The following is a 21,849-nucleotide window of genomic DNA, read 5'->3' on the forward strand; positions in this document are numbered from 1 at the left end:
ATCCAGATCAAAGTTATGAGAGGGTTTGCTCTTGCCTTTTTGGTTTTGCATTCTCTCCCTTTCTTCTTTTGCTTCTATAACAGAAAACCAGAAGGTCCTGCTTTGAAAAGCTTTGGTCTGGGCCCTCTGAAGAGTGGGCAGAACCTCACCCATACAGCTTTCAGATGTGTTTCTCTGTCAAAAGAATGGGAGAGCCACTGCCACTCCTATTAGCACCAGATCTGCTGAAGGGTGTGGGTGCTGAATCCTTAACACACTGAAACATGATGAGTGCAGTAATTCTGATGCAGAGAAGAGTGGGAGCCACAAAGCAGTTCGACACCATAAAACATAACATAGCACAACATTTCACATTGCATGAGTGGTTTCGATGAGATTCCACAAAATAGTTTGTTTGTTTCTGACATGAAGGCATTTTCAAGCACTTTCTCCACTTTGCATTTTCAATGGTTTGTTGTTGTAGATGTGATGCGATGGCAGGGAACGGCCATTGTGGCCACAAAGTAAACAGAGGGGCAGAGAAATGGCCAAACTATGCGAATTTGTAACCTCACTGGGAGGTCTGTTTTCCTTCCTGCTTGAGCGCCAGTCAGTTGTCTTCATCAGGAGACGCCGCAACTCTTCTCTGAAAAGACTTCTGGGGGAAGGATATTGTAAGAAAGCTGGGGAGCATTAGGGTAAAGCACGAGTTTCTCCAATTTTCAATCCGAATTTCCCTGGAGTAAACAAAGTGAAATGTATACATCTAACAGAAATGTTTTTCTTTTGCCCGAATTTGGAAGGAAGCCGACGTATCATTTGCAACACTCATCTGTGTAGTGCTGATCCAATAAGTGATTGTACTGGCTATTCTCCTCCTCCCTTAAGGACTGCAAAAGAAATTTGTATTTTCCAGGTATTTTTAGGTAGTTAACAGTCACTGGATATATCACAGGAATGAGAAATAACTCAAGGTAAATGCAGGCTTATTGATCGGTTCCTCAAAAAGCAGGTGCGCTCATGTAGATGTAATAATGAGGAGTTATTTGTTATAATGGTGGCTCTTGCGAAAACAAGAACAAGGCTAAAGAGAAATATTAAAAAATTAGAAGAGCAGGAGTGCCATGCAGCTCACCTGCTAAAACCATTAAATGACATGCAGTGTAAAAGCCCCCATCACACTGTCCTAGACGCGGGTCGGCGACTACCAAGGTGGCTACTATTTACTAGGGATGAATTTGTATTCCCCAACCAGTTAGTGTGTGGTTGCTAGAGGTTCCTGCCTTTCACTGGGTGAAACCGGTTGCAAAGAGGTTTACGGTTCAGCTGAATTCCACTTTGCATTATACTTTTAAGAACTCATTTGAAAGAGCAGGTCATCAAACGGTCAGAAGGTTGGTGGATTAATTCCTGACCTTTCATATCAAAGAATCAGTAGATACTGAACCCAGAGTTGATCCTCTATGCATCTGTACGTTACCGTGGCGATCTGATGCTATGCAAACCAATGGCAACATGGTTTTCTGTACAGCACTGTATACCTTTTTGCAATAAATTTAATCTTGCAGCTACAGGCAACCTTCAGCAACTCACCATCTGGTCAGCGAATACACAGTTTTCCCTAGCAACCTGTCGTTGCCAGAGGGGCATAGACTGCTGTTTAGGCCACTAGGAGTGAGTGGGGCTTTAGGAAGCAATTTTACAGCAGCTACCAGCCACCTCCAGCTGCAACTTGCCAACCAGTCAATACATAAACACTTTGCTAGGGGGTAGTTGACTGGGACTTCACACGCAAACAATAAGAAAAATAGGAATTAAGAATCCTAAGCAGCAGACAAGCAAAAGTTAGATGAGATAGTTTAAGAGATGGGTTGCAAAGATGGTTTAGGAAACAGCTTCTATTGTGTTATGGGATGAATTCTTTCAAATTAAGTATTTTGTGGAGATCATTCCAGCAAATACAGTATTAGGAACTGTGACACAGGTTTTATTGTGCACCTGATTGGATTTTGCGAGGCACTCCTCATCCTCCACAGCATCCAGAACCATGAGCTGGGACACAGCTGGTGCCTTGGTTCCTCCAAAGGCAGCCTAGTTGAGTGGGGCTTGCTCATCCCTGTGGCCAGCACTGAATTGGGTTCTCCCTTAGCCAGGTGGAGTAAATATAGGCCCTAATTACAGCCCTGCTCCTGCTGTATTTATGGGAAATAAGACTGCACAGGGTAATTAAGGTCTTGGACAGAAAGAGCAGTGTATATACTGCATCTGTAATCAGTGCAAGTGTGTATGTATGTGCACAAGCGACAGTTGTTAGGTAGTTGGCGCACGGAAGACGGGTTCAATTTCAGATTAAATTTTTTCGTTTTTCCTCTGGACATCTTTTATTTTTTTCCAAGTAAAGGGGCTTTTTGATAAACTTCTAGATATCCTTCAACATACGTTTGGGTTTAAGAGTTACAAATAGATTTTTAAATAGTACATCAACCGCCAACTAATGTCATCCGAAGAACATTATATGATTTAAAGCAAAAATCTGTTAACCACACATTCACTGGGCATATAACATATCCTAGTTAAGCCGTCTCGTTTGTGTCGTAAAGCCTTTAAAATGGTAACATATATCAAAATCAACTGAATCTTTGGATTTCTCTCCAGAATTAAATGACACACAGCATGAGCATAGCAAAGTGGTGAATCATCAAGTACCAAACAAACATTTTTTTTTAAAATCTCTTTGCTATTCTTGGTTCTACCCTCCCTGCCATAACATCCCAATACTGGCCTCCTGTTTACAGATGAGTTTCTTTCACATCTCTTTGTTGCTGGGCCTCCACCCTGTTTTCCTGTACTGAGCTACTCAGTACAAGACTCCTCAAACTCGGCACTCAGGGCACACTGACCTGATCCTAATGGGCCACGTGTCTTTGTGGGCATCTCTGTCTCCTCTCCACTCTCTTGTCTTTTGATCTATCCCCAATGGCTGTGTATTTGCTGAGTGTGTGGTTCTGTATTTGACTTTGTGCCTGTGTGTATACCATGTGTCTTTTAAATTACAGTGCTGAAAATACCCCTCATAGTTTTGGGCCAGTGCTGGCCGTAGAGCTGTCGATCTGTGGTCGCTGGAAGAGGAGGGAGACAGGAAAAGGGAATGGTTTGCTGGACTTGGGGGCCACATTACTCTTTTTCAGCTCGAGCTTCTGCTGCTTGGGGTGAAATTAGAGAGGACCATGGGCTGCCGTGGGTTTGGACTTGAGGAGGGAACACTGGGCAGGGCCAAGGAAAAGCAAAGTGGTTTCAGTGCTATAGCATCTTTTATATCCCGCTATAAATTACACGGAATGAACTCTGTGTTAGCCGTTCTTGTATTTATAATTACAGGCATAATAAACTACACTTGGATGTCCGTCTTATCTGCGTTTCTTTGAATTCTTATAATTGTGAAAAAATAAGAGCGCATATGTGTGTGTGTGTGTTTGGAAAATGTGCGATCACTCTCAGATTACTCATTACAGGCTGAATAAACTACAGGCAGGCATGATGAGCTTAGATTGTGTGTGGACTCTGGCAGGCAGCACAAAGAAGCTCTTTGACTGCTGCAGAATAGTTTAGTTTGTATCACTGATGTCGACCCAAAGGGACAGCCATGAAGGAGAAACACTCAGAGACGTGATGTGAAATGGATGGACTTAATCCGTGCATAAGAAAGAGCGGTTGAGGTGAAATTAACTCACTCTAGTACATTTTATTCCCATAGATTTAATCTTTGTGATGTGTGGATTTTGGATCAACCGTTATTATGGAAGGACTGCAACAATCAGCTGATATCAAATTATGAAATCTGTGTTGTTATAGTTCATTAGTGTGAACACATGCAGAAAGATACTGCAGTGCAGTGACTTGATGCAAAATGTGCAGTCAGCATTTCATATGTTTGTCCATCCATTGATTCATTTTCTTAACAAAATATCCAGTTCAGGGTCGTGGGGAGCTGGAGCCTGTTATTGATCGAGACGCTGGGTGAACCCTGGACAGATCGCTAGTCTATCACATACTAACACTATGGTCAATTTAGAACCTAACATGCATGTCTTTGGACTGCAGGAGGAAGCAGTTGTACCTGGGGAGTACCCACACAGGCACAGGGACAACATGCAAACTCCAACACAAAGGGGCCCCCAGCTGGCTTTCTTACTGTAAGGTGACAGTCCTAAGCACTACACCACTGTGCTACTTCTTTTCTATGTATTGGCTTTAATTTTCCAAATTGAATTTAAGAAGACAATTGCACTTCCAAGTTCAATTAGTTTTTGTTGTATGCTTTTGATAAGAGAGGCGGCTGGTGCTCAGGTCATCTACTAACTGGAAAGTTGGTGGTTTGATCGCTGGCTCCTCCAGTCTGAATGCTAAATATCCTTGGGCAAGATGTTGTCCTGTGACACATCTGTCGAAATGTATGTGAATGTTAGGTAGAAGAAAGTGCTTATATGAGTGGGTGTGAATGATTGAATGAGGCATGTTGTATAAAGCGCTGAGTGCTCAGGTAGAGAGGAAAATCTCTATATAAAAACCAGTCCATTTACCATAAGAACACTTGGCTGTTCAAAGTTGAGTTTCATAGTTCATGTTTGACCTTGGAAGCAGGAGCTGACACGATTATAAAGGAAATCCTATGTTTACTGTTAAATAAATATGATATCACTTGTTTTAGAGGCTGGAGAGGAGTTAGTAGAAACATGATAGAATAAATGTATGTGAGTGAGTAGGAGACAGGTGACAAGATTAGAAGTTAGTATATCGGAGCGAACATTCAGGTTGAGATTTGTGGAGACAGAAAGAGGCAAGGTTGAGATGTGTTGGACATTAGCAGAGAAGCGATAGTGCATATACTGGAGAAAGGATGTTGAACACAGGAGATTCATGGATTTAGTGAAAGGGGACCTGCAGAGGAGTGATAGAGGAGGATACTCGGGACGAGGTAAGACGGAGGCAGGTGACTTGTTGAGTAGCCAAAAGAAGAGAAGGAGGATCCCTGACAAAAAAATATTTTTTTATTAACAATATTTGCCGATATACAACTATGTGATCTTATAAAATTTTAATCTGCCTCAAAATATAATAGAAATATTGACTTTGATTGAAGCAATTTCCTCAAGTCCCCGGCTGTGGAGGCTTAATTTAAAGCCAAACCTCTCGTTAATATTCAATGGAGTATTAAAATATGCATCTAGTGTCAATACAAACTCTCATAGTTTCATAACTGTTCAGTATTCTACCAACAAGTTATTTCTGATTGCAGAAGATCCGTGCTTGCCAGAGAATGAAGTTTCACTTCCCGCAGAATGAAGCTTGTTTAGAGTTCGGAGAATGTCTAATACTAACACCACAGGGATATGGAGGCAACGTTGTGAAATGTGAAATATAATGTCTTTAAAGAACCGGAACTTATTCCAAGAATATGTCACGGGCTTACTCAAAGCTGAGCTCCGAATTCCAGCTACACAAACAGCATAATTTAACTTTAAACTGAGCCAAAAATGCTTCTGTGTTTTAAAAAGTATTTGTCTATATACCAGTATATCTGAACATGGCTGGAACCGGGCAATTTGTGGAGGGAAAAAAATGTTTAAAACGATTTAAGGGACAGGCTTTCATGTGCTGTTAAACAGCTTTTTAGTGCTAAATGTTTTCAACATCAATTTCTCATCCTGAATATAAACGTGCCATATCAGAAATATTCCTGTTTACCTTCCCACAGCGTCTTCAGAACATCCTCTTTTTCAGTAAGTGTGCAGCAGACTGCACACAGTGGTGCGGTTGAACAAATATTCACATTTTACATGTAATGCCAGTGAAGACTGTTATACGTACATTAGTTTTATTTTCTTTATCGCAACACATCTTCACTGTTTGTATAAGTTATGCTACAGATTCAAGACTCTATACAGTTGTTATATGTTACAATCTGCCAAAGTCAAGCTGCCTGTTAGTAGGCTGATCCAACCTTTGACCTCCTAGGGGCTGTCGTATTTTGTCGCTGGTGCACACATAATTCCATGTGATGTTTCTGTCCTACTCCTGTGGTTTGTCTTTATGTGAATACTCACCGTCCTCCTCAATCAGTATCATGCACAGTATTTTGTGCTTGTATCTTTTCTCCATCAGACCCTGCTGAGTTCAGGACCTTGTAATGGCCAGTGGTTAACTCAGCCCAGATGTTGTGCCCCCTCCCCCGTTTTCCTCTTTCTTTCCTTTTCTCTCTCAATCTCTGCTCCCTGTGTTACTGGCTGCCGCCCCGCTGCCAGTCTTAGTTACTTTCAGGGAAACTGAGGAGACTCTTTCCTAATGAGGAGTTTTTCTATCCAGGCAGCTCAGCTAAACAGTGGCAGAAAATGTGGCTGTTCTATTAGCAGAATTGGATGGAAAACGTCTCAGTTATGATTACTTTACCAGTGCTTAGTTTGTGACCTACAGTCTCTTCTCTATGCGCATTGACTCTTTGTAAGCTACGTGATGTCTCAAAGCATGAGGGGTTGGGGGGAGTAGCGGGGCCAAAGGTTTGAGGGGGTGTTAGCTCCATTAACAATCCAGATTTGTGTTTGTGGGTGTGTTTTTCAGAGGACAGGGGGTAAAAGAGTGGATGCCAGCTGGCAGCACCGAAGCCCTTTGCTCACATGTGTGTGTTGTTTGTGGAGCGGAGGCCCCATTAGTGTGCTGGCTGCTCTGAGACTCCCATTTTCCAAGTAATGAAGACTCTGTGCACACATGTGGGTCACACCTGGAGCCAAAAATAGTTGATGATTAGCTCTTTTTTTTTCCTTGTCTTTTTTTCCCCTGCCGCATCCTGAGATAATGGATCCACCGCCATGGGAATTGGCTTCTTTTTTAGCTTGTCTGTCATTTTTTCTCTGAATCTGCGTTTTCTTTGATTTGAGGGCAGGCTAAGAAGAAAGAGTTGGAAAACAGGGATCAGTTCACATGGGAATCGGTCGCTTCATCATTATTTTTAAATGGGATAGAAAAATATAATGAACCGACATCAGCGCCGTTTCAGGATCTTATAAGCTCCAATTTTACTTCACCTCAGTTTGCCCTCATTATCTCTGCTTTAGTTTTCAGCATGACCTTAATTGCCTATTTTGCTGTTTTACTTATATGATGCATTTAAAAAATACAGATTTTTTTTTTTCTGTGTTCTGTTTAAAATTGGAAAAAGCATGCTGCTCCTGGAGGAATTACAGGAGAAGGGAGAAGTCTGCTTTGGAGGTAGAGCAGCAGAATGTGATGTGAATGAGCAGGTGTGTGATGCTGCGTGTGAATTGACCTGAGGATTAGTTATTATTTGGGTTGCACTTTCCTTGTGTGGAGTGGGTTCTCTTTGGACCTCCTTCGGGCTCCACGAGGAGTGCATGAAAGATGTATTGCTGTATGCATTCAATGACATCTACAATAGAAATCACCACATCTGGAGAGCCTGTGAAATGCCAAACAGCATAAGCAGAAGCTGACCTGTCAGATTGTGATGAGACTTGCATCCATATGCTGTGCAGTAGACCTCCACTGTAGAAGGAGAGAGCAGGAACTGAAAGACATCTGAGGCCAGCCTCAGAGTGCCCTCAGGAAATAAAGAACAGCGTGGGCTCTGTCCAAAACTAGGCTTGTTGATCTTAGTTTGACGAAATGGTGGCGATATTTCACATAAAAAATACAGCCTGTGTTTTCTCTCTATGATATCTTTAATCACATAATTCAAGTGGAAAGCACTTGAATTCATTTCATTAGCTATGTAATCACTACAATGTGATTTACATGATAAACAGTAATGTAACTAAAATTATTTCAACAATTTCCCATGTTATATTGAATATACAAAGCTCCTTTAAGACTTCGATATATAAAGTTCTGCAATAAGGAATGTCAAACTCATTATATTGTGAAAAAGATAAACAGTTTATGCAGTGATTATGTCATTATTGTATAATTGCAGATAATTGGCAAAATAACAGTATAGATCAAGCTGAATAATAGTGTTGTTTTACTAAAATGTGTCATATCATACCAATAAATCACTGGTGGAATCCAAATGGGAAAATGTAAGTGTTATACATCATTTGCAGCAGCTTTAAAACCACCTTTGTAATAATGTATACAGGAGCTCTTAAAACAGGCTCAACTTGATCACTGGCAGCAGGTCTTTTGGGTTTTTTGAGCGGTAGGGTGGGGTCTCTGTGGATCAGTCGTGACCTGCATGGCACATCCCCTCGGATGCTTCAGTGGATGGTGGATATGGGTTGTTTGGAGACTGTGATTGTCTCTTTGATGTGTTCCTTCAGTTGCTCCAAAGCAGTTTTTGTGGTGCAGCAGGGCACATGTTCCTGCTGGGCAAGGCTACAGCCACTGGGGATCGTCATTGCCATGAAGGGGCAGCTGTTTTTTTAACAATGTTTCAGCGGGTGGCATGTGAGACTGTGACATCTCTGTGCACATTTTTAGGCTGTTTTCCGTATTGCATAAACTTAACTATAGCTATTCAGCACAAGCCCCAGAGGACTTGCAACTTGTGTTTTAATTCAAAAAGGATTGCTTTGAGATGGTTTTGTACTGTTGGGCAGAGGTTTCTGCTGTTAGCATCAATAAAATTCTTGCTTTAAACCACATAGCAGTGGTATTTTTGCAAAAAAAATAAAGATTTAGATGTTCAGTATTGAAAAATTTCCCAAAATATTCACCTTAATCTCCAAGGGGATGCACATGCAGAATGGCCTCTATTCCAGTGCTATTACACTGATTCTGAGCATTGGACACAGGTGTGCATACCTGCATAGGTGCTAAATGTTTTTCCTCTCCAAGGCCAAAGTATGTAATGAGTTCTTAACAGTGGAAACTATTGAGCATGGAGAGAGGAGGGTGGTGGCGGCGGGGGCTGAAATTCTGGCTCACACAAGTCTTTTAAATGCTACATCCTTTTCCAACAAAAGCAAGCCTGGGTCATCTTTTACTAATTGAGTCTCATAAGACAACAGGTTCTGCTGCAATTTGTGGTTTCATGCAAGAGCTAAATGGAAATTTTCCTGGAGTGAAGCTGCTGAGTGTTAGAAGGCATGTTGTAATTGGGAGAGGAGAATGAGCTGTTTGTTAGCATAGCAAAGACGAGGTAATTAATCAGTGTGTCACTCAGCTTCCCCATGCTTGGGTGTTTCACATGCAGTGTGCAAGAGGTCAACACTTGGGCAATAGCCATTGAAATTAAATCCAGTTTTTGAAAGATATAAGCCTGGTTGGGATTTTATACACTTGCCTCATCTCATTGTCCCTTTAGGCTAGCACCTGCTGTGGCCATTATAATCCCATTAAACTACTTGTTCTCATATTTATTGTGATCTTTTTTTCCTGTAATATCAATAATTTCACAGGTCTTTGAAATCAATACAGGAAAGCTCCAATACCTAACTTTAATTACTGAATATAAACAATCATTTTGGAACGGAAGCAATTAAAGGAACAGCCTCCAGTATTTACACAGGGTAAAGGATTCCTGGAGTATAATGACACGGACGTGAAAATGACATGCTTTGCACACGTGTGCCTCTCGATTGACTCTCAGCGCTCGCAACTCATGCTTCTATGCAAAGGCATGGGGGTATACTTTGAAGATGTGAAGCCTCTATGATGTGGTTTCAGAGAGGGAGTGCAGCCAGCCAACTGTATCCGTCGCAGCTATGAAAGAGCCATAAATGACAACAGGCACTAAAGGGCTGGGTCAGGCTACAAAGACTGAGCAGCCTCGTGGGGTCTTCAACAGTGTTGGCATGATTAATTGTGTAGGCTCCGGCTCAGTCAGAAACGCTCTTCTATTTTTTTGCACATGAAAAAAAAAAAGAAAACAAAAGAATTGTCTCTTTGTTATTGTGGCTCAGGTCTGGCGTGCAGATTCTCATCACCCCGAGTGTTGGCAGTTCTTGCTGTCATCAGCAAGATCATTCCTCCCTCTGTCATTTGTGCCCTATCCTGACCCATGAATCTCTGGTTGGATTTAAAAGACTGAGCCACTAATTGCATCTCTGTAATAGTCATTGCTTGAACCTTAACCACAATAACCATCAAAAACCCTGGAGATCACCAAACATACACTTGAAATCTCCTCTGGCTGGATTTTGCTTCTTTTGGACTGAAAGACTGATTTGGGGAATTTACTGGTCCCGTTAATCAAGATAGTTCCAGGAACCAGCTAAGTCTGTATGGTGTGCTGAGCCAAGGAAAACTTCTGTGACCTTGGATGGTTTTCCCAGAGGGAGGCCCCTGCTAGTAGGCACACTGTTGGTATCGTCAGAGTGGTGCGATTGGGTCCAGTATGTTGTCCCGGGATCCTGGAAAGTGGTGAGCATAGCGAAGGCTGGTGCTGTTGGCTGCTGGATTTCTAGCAGTGGCCAAATGCCCCAATTAGCAGCCTGGCTCATATATACAGTTTTTGCACCACTTAAGTGTTTAATTTCTTCGGCAGATAAAGTGATTTGTTCACATAGCCCAGACCAAAAATCACAATCTAAATCTAAAGCTGCCTTGGAGTTGAGCTTCTGATAGATTTTTATGACATTCTAGTGTATGATTCATGGCTTTATTATACAACTCTATTATCTTAGATAGAATTTAACTGATCCCTTTTCTAGATGCTGTGAGAGTATGCTTAATCCATCAGTCACCCATGTTTAGGCAGCTGTGATCTCCGGGTTTGCAGTGGTCTAAAATAAGCAATTAAATAAGTTCAGTGCCTTAAATATTTTGAGTAAATGAATCTTAGATTACATGTGAAGTTTTAACAGGACTCTGTGGATTCCTGTGAAAAGTATACCTTTACTGCTTCCATAGGAATTAAGATGGTAAGCAGTAGTAGAAGTATTGCTAATGAAATGCATTCAATTAATTGATCATCAGTAAATGTGAGCACCTCTACAAAACCACAAGTTTTTGGCAGTTTGGTGGTAGTTAATACAATGTTGAGGAGGTAAGACGTTTCCAAATAATTTAAAATCTATTGTTCTACAGCAAAAAAGATTGTTAACAAATGGAAGCATTGAGGACAGTTACCAATCTTCCAGTGTCCCAGCAAATGCATATCAAGGTCAGACCATGTAATGCAATGCTACATTTCAGACACTACAGTCCTCAGTTAGCATGTTCAGAAACATCAGAATCAGAGTACTTTATTCATTCATTTGTGAAGTTGCTTTTGAGTAAACCAATAGACGTCTGAAGCAGTTTTCCTTGAACAGACAAGACCAAAGTGGAAATATTTGATTATAATGCACAGCATTATGTTTGGTTAAAGCCAAACACAGCTTATCAGCACAACCACGTCATACCAACTAAAGCTTGGGCTAATTTTTGGTCATGCAACAAGACGATGAGCCGAAACACAGCAATAAATCGACTACAGAATAACTGAAAAATAAAGGAATCAAGGTGCTGCAATGGCTCAGTGAAAGTTCAGACCTCAACCCGACTGAAATGCTGTGGCGGGACCTTAAGAGAAATAAATGCCCACCGACCTCAAAGAACTGAAGCAATATTGTAAAGAAGAGCAGGCCAAAATTCCTCCTTCAGTGCCATTTAGTCTCTATGATTTATTTTCTTTTTCCTGAAACGAAAAGCAAAGAAAGCAAAACTAAAAACAACATGCATCGCAGCATTGCACCTGCTATCTCACATTGAAGGAACTCTAGGACATATGATGTATATTCAGAATGTGGGGCATGTGTAGGATGAAACTGAGAAAACACATCTTTGATCCCCCTAAGATTGATGTTTCCAGTGTAAAGGTGGACTATGTGCCTTTTCCTCATGATTCATTTCCCATTTCTACTCATCTCTCTCTTAAGCTCTCCACACTTTCTCATCTATTAGAAAGTAAAAGTGGATGCATTTAAAAGGGAGAAGAAAATCTAAACATCTGGCTTAAAGAAAAGACTTCTGTATATTCCATTGTAGCTGGATGCTATTTATATATCTATATATTTATCTATATATAGATATATATATGTAAACTTGGGGAAAGTCCAGTGTGTAGAACCTCCCCAGGGGCTGCAGGCCTTGCCTGTTGTCTGCAGAGTAGACGTGGCCCCTTAGCTGTGCTCATTGTCGTGTTGGCTCACATCTCAGTTCATCTTGAGCGGGACATTTCATTTGCTGACACAGGGGAAATGAGACAGGCGGAAAAATTGACTGTAGGCAAGTCAAAAACGAAAAAATAAGGATGTCTGTGTGGTAAATTGTAAAAGTTAATGCTATTAGTAAGCTCTGTAGCTGCATTTTATTGTTGGAAAATAATCTGGCCCACTGTGTGTAAGAATTTTAGGATCAAAATGTGAACCCACGAGCATTAAAGATTGACAGCAAGCAGGATTGTTTTGGTTCTTTGACGCTGATCAGTCTGCAAGGCTCTAAAATAGATGCGAGTTGTTTTAATCACAATAGTGTCAACACCAAAAAAATTCTATATGCATTGTGAATTCAGGAAACATTTCAATTACATGGAAATGGGGTCATATTATGGATTTATGCTGTTACAGCTGGATTTACACTGTTGTCCACCTGCTGACCCTGCACATTAATTTTCATTTTCAGGAAGGGAGACAGCAGAAAAGGCAGTGTGCAAAAATAAGAAAAGGGACTGTGTCTTCCTGACTTTGGAGAATTGAACAAAAAAAAAAAATAGTATGGTTCCAATTAACAGAGAAAAAGCGGCGGTAGGCGGCAGAGGAAATGAAAGCATAAAACGGCTGGTTTGATTACCATCTTCCACCCACCCCCCGACCCACCCCAACTCTCTTCTTCGTCTTACCTCCCCCTCTGTCCTATTTCTAGTAGAAGCTTCTGTGGAGTCCGAGTTACATTTAAGACAGCAAATCCCGACCTAAAACACAAGTTAAATGGCCCGTGAAGGCAGAAAAGGATGATGAAAACCGAGCAATCGCTAAAAGACTAATTAGCCACAGATGAAAAGACTGAGAGGGAGTCTGTTTTAAGGGTGATGAAAGCGACGAGGCAAGGAGTTATTGATTAGAGGAGTGGAAATAAAAATAAAAGAAGGCCGATTCTTTGGGGAAAGAAAATGAGGAGCAGGTTGCAGCTGCAATCATGTGATGCAGTGCTGGCAATAGAGAAGCTGATCTGGCTTTGTACGTCATTTTTACATCATTTATAAACTATTAAAACAAATGAATGAGTGTACGTTATGGTTCTGGCAGGTGGATTTTGTTACCTTTAGTCAGAGTTGTACCATGTTAAATACACTACTTTGCAAAAGCCTTTGACGCACTCCTCTTTTCCTGATATTTTGATTCAAGAAGTAAATGTTCTTGTAATTTCTACAGTGGTATTGAGCAATTGTTTTCCAGGCTTTCTAACGGTCTTTAAAAGTTTTTCTTTTTTTTACATTGATTGCTTTAGCACTCATTTTCTGTCCAAACCTGGTATTTAACTAACCCTAACCTATGAATAATTCAAGCATAACAAAGGGACCTAACTCAAAGGATGAATCAGGATGAATAATCTATAAATAACAGACAAGTTAAGAAAGACCCGATTTTGAATTGTATCTTTAGGCGCTTTGTTACTAGCAGAAAATATCAACAATAACACAGTTTGACAGGCATAAAATATTTTTGCACCAGCGATTTCCAAAGACTATTAACCAAAAACTTGTTCTATCTTAGCATTGCGTGCAGTGTATCCTAAACAGATAGGAGGAAACTGGGCAAATGGAGGACAGAAGAAGAAGTGAAAGGAAGACAAAACTTTCTACAGCAGAAATAACCTTATCTGAAAGTCTTGTCCTTAAAAAATAGTAAACAATGCAGCAAAGACCTGACAGATGTATCAGGCTCATCAAGAAGCCAATCTTAAGGAAGGGAAATGGGAAGAAAAGGCTGAGGTATGCCAAATTACACAAGAACTGGAGTGAAAATCAGCAACGACGTGTCTTGTGGAGCAATGAATCCAAATGTCATAGTTTTGGTTTAAACTATCATCAATTGGTACGGAGGAGGGCAGGAAAGAGGTACGATAGTCGGCATCCAAAGTCAGCTGGAGGCTCTGTCGTGAGTTGTGGCTGGTGATTGAAATCTTGTTAAAACTGATGAAATTATAAACATCAAAAAGTACTGTCAGGTTTTGATCCATCATACAGTACCATAGAAAACGGCTGATTGGCAACAGCTTCATTTTCAGCATGATAATGATCCCAAACACACTGCCAATGCAGAAAGTTACAAGAATACGTGATAAATGTGGTCAGACCAAATACTAACCTTTAAGCTTGTTACAATTGTACAAATAGTTTTGGCCTTGTAAACTGTATTTCCATGTATTTTTGCATGTTTTATTAAATCTCTGCACCCATTTCCCATTTTCTTAGCACAATTTAATGAATTTAGGGGTGGTCCAAGACGTTTGTACAATACTGTAAATCTTGTAAGGCAGTTAATGATAGGATTTTCCAAAATTTTCAAATATTATTTAATATAGAGTACACGTAAGATCCCTTTTTTTTTAATTTGAGGAAGCTGAGCAGCAGCAGATGATTGACACCTACCAACTTTAAGCCCACATTATCAGACTGGACAGTGTCAACACACTGTTATAAGACAGGATGAAATGAGTACTTATTCTTCCAGTACATTAAATTAAATTCTTGACTGCTGGCGCTCATTGTTGAATACACTCCCATTGAGCTGATATAGAGAACATTGAAAAACTGAACAGAAAGAGGGGCTGTGAAATAGAGGGATGGAGAGATTGTGATAGTTCCCATATGTGCATACAGACACCTGATATTCATCCTGGTGGGTGAATCAACATTCTCGGTGAGTGACACAGATGTGCACACCGTCTGCTCAAGTTCAAAAGTTAAATAGCTGAGGGAGAAGGACAGAAGGAGATGGAATGATCTTCATTTGTTTATATTGAGAGAGGATATTTAATAGACCCATAAAAGCATAATTGGCCAGACTGCTGACTGGCACTTTCCTGTTGCCTGTAAAGTGTTTAACCTCGGTGTAAACCCTGCCTGCTGTCACTTCAGTTTGAATTGCATTATCACTGCCAACAATTCTTTCATCCTTTCTTTTTATCCTTCTTGGGCATTCCTTCTTTATTGTTATTAGACTGAATTCATTATTTTTATGATTTAGTCTTTAAAATATTTGCCCTGATCTTGATGCGGACGCTTTATTCTTTTCCCAGATGTGATGTCATTTCCTTTACTTCCTTTACTCTGTCATTCGAGCAGGTGTAACTGATCCCCTGTGCATATTTTGTAAATTCATGAAGTGTCTCTCACTTTTTCTCAGCTTATCTGTGATTCCATCCTTTGTTTGGCTTTTAAGGAAACATTTGTCTTGTTTTCCTTTTTTTCTTTTCTGTTACCTCTGTCTTTTTTGCCTCATTTTCAAATGTGTCGTGGTCGATTAGTCAGATATCTGTAAGGTTTAGCTGTGAGCAGGAGAAAGCCTAGGTGAATGGGATTTCAGACAGATTTATGACCCCAGTGGAGAGATACTGTTTGGCAGCATGTATATACACACTCACAAGGTCCAGATGTTGTGTCCTCTGGCCGCCCTCCGGCATCAGTAGTATTGTAGCCCTCTCATGGCTGTGCTACTCTTCCTTAAACTGAAACACTGTTTACTGGGAAAAGGTGAATGGAGCTCAGAAAAACCTCCTAATACTCAGTTGTGCAGGGGCTCCAGTTGCCAGCTGGAGCCACGATGACAGCTTCATTGAGGGGCTCAAAGTTGCACGTGCTTTCAGATCTGCACGTGCCTTCAGATCTGGGTGAAGGATGAGATGTTGCCGTGATATCTGCAGAGAGACTTCAGGCTGGTTTATAAGCCCTGCCTGGCTGCCTCATTGATGGCCTGTCTGCAGTGGCAAAGCTAAGCTGTTCCTCTCCAGATGTGGCTCACAAAGGTGAAATGTTGTTTTTTTTTCTTTAAAAAGAATTATGTCTTTTCCTCCTTCCTACTCCACAAGCAGTTCTAAAAATAGGACAGAAATTTATGGTGGTATGAAATGAGGGTCTTGTACAATTGGCTTCTTAGTATCACTAGCAACATAGATCTAGGGCTTGTGGATGGTATAAAGAGATATGTTTCTTTCTTCTTTCCTTTATTGCCACCATAAGCTTGAAGTCTCTAAACAGCTATTCATGATCTGTAATTGCTACAAACTTTAAGGTTTCCGTGCGGATGAACTTATCATCCTCATTCGTGACAGATTAACTAAAGAGGCTGTTCCCATCAGCCTCAGATGTACTCGGTGTCAGTTTTGGAAATAATAGTGTGTTAATCAGAGACTGTATTTAAAAGGTGGATGTAGCCACAGTGACATCAATCAAATGTGAATCCACTTTTTAAAGTCTTAACTTTATGTTCAATTCAATTTTATTTATATAGCGCCAAATCATAACAGTGGTCAAGGCGCTTTGTATTGTAAGGGAAAGGCCCTAAAATAGTACAGAGAAAGCCCCATCCATCAAACAATCCGCTTTGAGCAACCACTTGGCGGCAGTGAGAAGGAAAATCTCGCTTTTCACAGGCAGAAATCTCCAGCAGAACCAGGCTCTGGGAGGGGTTACCATCTACCTATAGATGTTGGGTGTAGTGAGATTTATGTAAATGTATGACAGTTATCAGCCAAACCACACTAGCTATGTTAGCATATCATCTAAGTCACACTGACTGGTTTATCAAGGTAAATCTAAAGATTTTAGAGAACAACAAAATGCTTAAATTTACTCACATGCTTCTTGGTTGGCTGTTAGTCTAGTTAACTGCCCCACAATCCAAATTACTTTGAGTTTCTCGGGAAGGGCATCTTTATTAGAGCCTCTAATATCTCTACAGTGGATATTAAAAGCATGGACACCACTGTTAAGATGAAAGGCTTTCATGATGTTAAAAAATAAGGCCACAATAAATAATTTCAAAACTTTTCCACCTTTAATGTGACCTTTAGCAGAAATGCCACTATGTACGATTTGACTGAAAAACAAACACATCTGTTTGGGTGGAGAAAAAAGCACAATAAGCGGTCTGTATAAGTGCGCACACCCTTAAACTAATACTTTAAGTACCTTATGATTTAATCAGTATTCAGTGACATTCATTCAGCGGCGTTCCCCTGGACGAGCTGGGTGAGGTGTCCTGGAAGAACGAGTTTTGGGCTTCTTTACTTAGACTGCTGACCTCAACACATGGACCAAATTATTTGATAGATTATTAAAGTATTAAAGAGTATTAAAAGTTCACCAAAAATGCACCTACCAGTTGTTAACGTGTTTAATTCTGGCCCTGATTTTGGTGTTTTAACAGCGAGGGTAACTGGGATTTATCTGCTTTTGCAAAAAAGTATTCAAGCCGTTTTTGACTAATGCTAAATTTAGATTGTAAATAGAGTGAACACCAAATCTCATAAATCAACATAAACATTTACTTTAAGCGTGTCAGGTCAGAGCCATGCCGTGCCCAGTACAGGTCCACAGGAATGGCAACAAGCCTGCAGACTTGGCCTTCTTCACGGGTGATGCTTTTCTCACTTATTGCAAATATGATTGGGGGGGAAAAAGCTGACCTCACATTAACAAAGTCATCTGGTGCTCAGCCATGGATTAGCATAACTAACTATGATAAAAAAGTGATGATGATGCTGTATTTAGTCTGTTTACTCTTGCATGTAATTAGAACACAATTGGAATCTCCATCTGTTTTTGAGAATTGTGACTCACAAAACACATGTGGCTCCTAAAAGCAGTTTGAGTGTTAAACAGAGCCCGCATGCTTTAAATGGACTTCGCTCAGCTTGTTCTTAGTTTGGTCAGAGTTCCTCACCAATGCTTTACCCCTGGAAGGAAATCAGCCAGTGGTGATGGTGATGAACGGCTCAGTGGCAATGACTTCTTTTCATGTCTGTTTACACGGCACTAGCTTTAGCTTTTCTCCTTCCTTGCTCTTTTCTGATGTATTGCTTCTTTCGAATGCCTGTGTTTACTCTGGACCTCTGCTGTACATCTGAGGATGGACTTATCAAGGCAAATATGAGCTCTGTTACCTGCATGAGGTACACCATCTGACTACAGGCTGAAAAATGATCCCAGTCTCAGCTTAAGTGTTTATTCAATCCAGGACTTATTATCAACTTTGTCAGTACAACTTTGGTAGTGTTGCTTTAGAAATATGTTTGAGGGCCAGGTCAGTAGTATATTTTCTAAACCCTCTTAGTGGATGAAGCTATCTGGGAGCATACCAGGAGCCAGAGCGCATCTGTATAACATACAGGTGGTGTTAGATAAAACAATGAAACAGACAAAGACATATCACCCCTGAGAGTGGTGCAGAAGTGAACGTTTGATCATGACGTGTGCAGATGTAGCTTTGTCAACAATAATTTTGTTTGAACTGCCAGTGTGGCCAACAAGAATACCTTCAACTGACTGCTGAAGATTTATAGGTTGTTCCATTTTACTGAGGAAGGTGATTGCAGCACAGGAGTCTTGGCCGAAACTTCAATTCATATTTATGTTACAACATTAATGACTGGAAAGTAGGCATCTTGCCAATCTAGCTTTGTCAGTTATCAAGCTCAACGTCACTTATTGTTTGGTTACAGCGGCGTCAGGTTTTTGCAGGATATAATTTTAGATCTCCAACATGTGGTTAGTCACCGCCCTGAGTGGTTGCCAATCAGGAAATGACTCATCCTAAAATCAGCATCTGATTTCTGTAGGTCAATATCTGCTTAACAAGAGGTCTGTATTACTCTTGCTTAAGCTGAAACTGTTTAGTCTGAAAAAGTGAAAAGCTCAGCAGATAACACTAAGATGAACTGCGGTGGATCCAGCCAGCAAGCTCTGATGACATCTTCATAGAAAGTCTTAAAGCCGCACATTCCTTCAGATCTGGGTGAAGGATGACATCATGTTGATGTGTTTAATAATATTAAAAGATATCTGCAGACAGAATCCAGGCTGGTTTACATGCCCTGCTTGGCTGCCTTGTGGTGAAGTCCTGAGGGTTACTACAATGACTAAACAAAGTTTTTCTGCACCAGATGTTGTTTACAAAGGTCCAATATTTGATCTACCAAAAAGAACTGTGTCTTTCTGTCCTTCCCACTTAGCAGGCAGGTCTAAAAGTAGGGTAGAGGTTCATGAAGGTATGATTTAAGATTCATGGTGGATGGTCTAAAAACATATCAAAAATCTTGCTGACCTTTAGGTGTTTCTGTCTTATTTCTTTGGTGCCATCACAAGATTTTTTTGCTATTAACAGCTATTGTTGTGAAGGTTATAAAATTTACTGCAGACAGGAAGGTTTGGATTTAGATGATCTCATCATCCCCCTGCGTCTGGTTAAGGTATAGCTGCTCAATTGTCCCCCTGTGGCATCACCAGAGGGGGTTAACATTAGAGATTAAAGTGCACTCTCCATAATGTGCAATGGGCAGATATCAGCTGAACAGCTAAAACAGCAGGTGAAGTTGAAGAATTTAGAGGTATTTCTCTTTTTTCATTATTCCATTTCATGGGAGTCTTGAGCCTTGGTTGTTTTTCTTGAACTTCCTCAATAATATCCTCTCATATGGAGGGTGACAGCTTGGGTCTTCTTCCAGACCTTTGCAAAGTGGTGACACGTCAGTGTAACTATTTGAACTGATGCTGTTGGATTCTGCAGTTCTTTAGAAATACTACAATTCTCCTTCTTAGAGTTTCCCAGAACTCCTTGGACTTCCCCATTGTTCTGAGTATTGGTCAATCCAGTGAAAATTGTCAAACAAATCTTTTTTATGCTGGCAAAGGGAGGCTACCAGTTGTAGTAGGCAACAAGAAGTTAATAGGCCTTGGCCATGTCAAGTTAAAAGATATAGAATTTTCAGAATGACTTATTCAAAGATTTAAGTGAGTTTATGTATATATTTTAACCCCCAAAAGTGTTTTTTAAAGTATTAAAGATATATACGGTACAATCATTCCACCCTGGAACAAAAGAAAAGGAAAAGTTCAAAGGCATAATTAAAAGTCCCCAAATTACCAAGACATTCATGCCCATGATACGTGTATATAAACTTCTGACCACAACTGTAACCTACTTAACAAGATAAGACACAATTACACGATCCCTTTGGGGAAGGGAGTGAACTTTTAAGATTCCTATTCAGTGAAATAAATAAAACAAGCATCAATTCCAGTAAATGACCACACTTATCCTTTCTTTTTTCGGTCCAAAGAACTGTGCCCTGAGCTACCAAAGTGTGTCAGTCATAGTTTGGAAACAGGCACAGTAACATGTGCCTGGAGAGGATTTGGAAGGAATCGGCAGGGATGAAATGCTTACTTGAAACATTTATAAACCATATCTTCAATTTCTTCCTCTGAGCAGTCATTTCTGAAACCACCAGAATCAGACTGTGTCAAGAACAACATCAGAAAGGGGGAGGGGGAAAAAGGAAGTGGGATTTGAGTTTGAAGTGATAGGTCCCACATATGTTTGTCCTTCCCTACTCAAATTTGCAAAACTCTTTCTAAACTGCCTTTTATTGTTATGTGTTCATCCCTGTTTGACCAACTGTGGGCTTCAGCTGCAGATTTATCATTGCCCAGCATATATATGGAGGTTGTATAGTGCCAGGCCCTATTACCCTCTGACCTCCAGTGAGATCAGGGGTGCAACATGGCAGCTTAAATTCTCCCCATTTGTTTTTACAATTTGTCATCTGTGACTATTTAACGGTTGCACAAGAATGAGGCTGCATGCTCTGTAGGGAGGTTGTTAGAATTGAGTCCTAGAAAACAAGCCTCTGTCTTCTTGCCATACACAGAAGTTCAGCCGTGTTCCTCGGGGTTAGTATGTCCATAAAGAAGACAGCATTAATTTTGTGAGGCATATTGGGCTGAGGGGCTCACAGCTCCTGTTCCATGGAAATCTCATCACTGGCTCCCATTCCTTATGCTTAAAGCTCAGTGTAACTTTAGTATTACTACACAGATATTGGGGGAATTGCTGACTGAGAGTGGCTGTGAGACTTTACTTGTATTACCTGTCCTGATGGATAGGCTCTTAATAAGTGATTTTAACACTTGAAAGTAGCTGATGGATATTCTGTGAATGAGCTTAGTTTATCTCGTCTCAGCTCTTTTGTCAATAATCACAGCACATGCCATATGAAGTGAGTCAGTAGAAACTCTGTGTTTAACACAATACACACAAAATCCTGCTCAATTACATGCACTCTTCTGCCTTCTCCTCTTTAATATGTTGTCTTTACAGATTGCCACATTCCTTACATTTCAACACTCCCTGTTGTTTTTAGGCATTACTTCTGACAATGTGTGTCATTTGTATTTCGAGACCACCCGGTAAACTCGGCCCGGTTGTGCTGTTTCTGCGCATATTCCCCATGGAAACTGTGCAACAAAGACTCATGAATACACCAGTAGTGTCACAGTTTAGGAACCTTAGCTGCACTCAAGGCAGAAGTCCCCTTGTCTGCTACATCAACAATAACAAGCTCTCCTTTCATGGGGCAAGTCCTGTTCTGTCCAGCCACGGGGATGTGAGGCACCTGTGAATCCTGTCTGTAGTCCTTCCCCTTTCTTCTTTTTGCTGCAAATCATACACTCATCACTTCCCAAGTTATCTTGAGCTAGACCTGGAGGTTATATGTAAAGTTGGGGGTTTCTCTAATGGGCTGAATGGTTGAGAGATGACGTCAGAGCGCTAGATGATTTCTTTAAAGAAGGTGATTTGTATGTTAAACTTAGGGAAAGCTATAATTTGAAATGATCTGATAATTTTTGGAAATACATATAAATTAAAGATT

The 21,849-nt window shown here is 40.6% G+C and overlaps 1 protein-coding gene across 2 annotated transcripts in view; it reads left to right on the forward strand.

Moving 5' to 3' along the window:
- The window catches only part of coro7 (coronin 7), a 107,872-nt gene that overhangs the window by 13,366 nt on the left and 72,657 nt on the right, over nucleotides 1–21,849 (forward strand). The window lies entirely within an intron of this gene.

Source organism: Rhamphochromis sp. 'chilingali' (assembly GCF_963969265.1).
Source record: "Rhamphochromis sp. 'chilingali' genome assembly, chromosome: 15".
Lineage (NCBI taxonomy): Eukaryota > Metazoa > Chordata > Actinopteri > Cichliformes > Cichlidae > Rhamphochromis > Rhamphochromis sp. 'chilingali'.